This window comes from Camelina sativa, chromosome 8 (assembly GCF_000633955.1).
Source record: "Camelina sativa cultivar DH55 chromosome 8, Cs, whole genome shotgun sequence".
In the NCBI taxonomy this organism is placed as follows: domain Eukaryota; kingdom Viridiplantae; phylum Streptophyta; class Magnoliopsida; order Brassicales; family Brassicaceae; genus Camelina; species Camelina sativa.
The window spans coordinates 7,360,239-7,362,030 of NC_025692.1; positions in this window are offsets into that span (position 1 = coordinate 7,360,239).

Here is a 1,792-nt window from a genome sequence, read left to right on the forward strand (position 1 = left end):
AGGAAAATGATCTTTCCTAGATACAGCATTCAACTTCCTATAATCTATACACATCCTATGTCCTGTGATGGTTCTAGTTGGGATTAACTCATTTTTGTCGTTTTTGATCACAGTTATGCCTCCCTTTTTAGGTACACAGTGCACTGGAGATACCCAAGTACTATCAGAGATAGGATAGATAACTCCAGCATCAAGTAGTTTCAGAATTTCTTTCTTAACTACCTCTTTCAGATTAGGATTCAATCTTCTTTGGGGTTCAATACTAGCATATGATTCATTTTCAAGATTGATCCTATGGGTGCAAAGACTAGGTGAAATTTCCTTGATGTCATCTAAAGAATAACCAATATCCTTTCTATACTTTTTTAGCTCAGTTACTATCATCCCCAATTCATCATCACTCAACCTATCATTCACTATAACAGGATAAGTAGAATTGGTTCCCAGGAAGACGTACCTGAGCCCGGAAGGGAGAGTTTTAAGTTCTACCTTTGGAGCTTTCAGTTCCGACCAGTCGTCAGCATGGGAGTCTGGAATGGTCGCGGTCGAGTGAGAGATATCACGTTCTGAACTCTCTGTCTCAACTGCACGTACGTCCTCTGCATCAGATAGCTGCTCGAATTCCTCTGATCCATCCGTTTCTCTGTGGGAATCTAGCAGATTCTTGTAGCAAATGGTCTCCTCATGAAGGAACCCTTCTTCTCCATCCTTGGTTAGAGCAGTTTTGAGATGATCTTCTTCAGCTAGTTCCTCCAACAACTCATCAGCTAATTTATCCATCTCTTCAATGTAGAAGACTTGTCCTCCTATCGTTGGCTTCTTCAAGGTATCATTGATGTCAAACTTCATAGTGAAGTCGTCGCCCAGATTGAGGTCAATCTTGCCATTTCTGACATCAATGATGGCTCCAGCAGTCGCTAGGAACGGTCTTCCTAGAATCAGACGGTCTTTCGGCTCTTCATCCATCTCCAGAACCACGAAATCAGTTGGCACTTCCACGTCTCTGATCCTGACAGGTAAGTCCTCCAAAATACCATGTGAAAATCTCACTGATCTATCTGCGAGGATGAGTGAGACGTCGCAACCTTTAAACCTTGTGAAACCCAACCTCTTAGCCACAGAGAATGGCATCAGATTCACTAAAGCGCCAAGATCACATAAGCACCTCTCAAAATACATAGGTCCAATGGAGCAGGGTAGAGTGAATGATCCAGGATCATTGAGCTTCTTGGGTACAACCTTCTTCTGGATGATTGCACTGCACTCAAGACTTAGTACAACCATGCCTTGAACTTCTTTTGATCTCTCCATCACTAAGTCCTTGAGGAATTTTTGGTAATGAGGAACAAGTGCGAATGCATCCAGCAAGATCCTCAACTCAATCTCCTTGACTTGTTTTTCGAACAAGGCCTTGTATTGCTCAGTAAGCTGCTTCTTGAACCTCACTGGAAATGGTAGAGGAGGCTTGTACGGTGGAGGGATGAACCTCGCAGGTCTGTCTTCAGAAACAACAGGCTCCTTAACCGCTTCATGTTCGGACTGCGTCACTGGTTCAACCGGGTCTTTGACTGCTTCGTCTGGACTCTCCATCTGAGCGTCATCCTGATCAAAATCCTCCCCAGCTAATTCCGCACTGTCCTCAGTGACGTCTGGAGCTCTTTGCCTGGGAGGCAATGTTTTCCCACTTCTCAGTGTAATGGCATTGGCGAACTCCTTGGGGTTCTGAACAGCTTTACCTGGGAATTGGTCGGGCTTTTGTGCAGAAGTAGAAGCGGATTGGCCTTCCATGTAC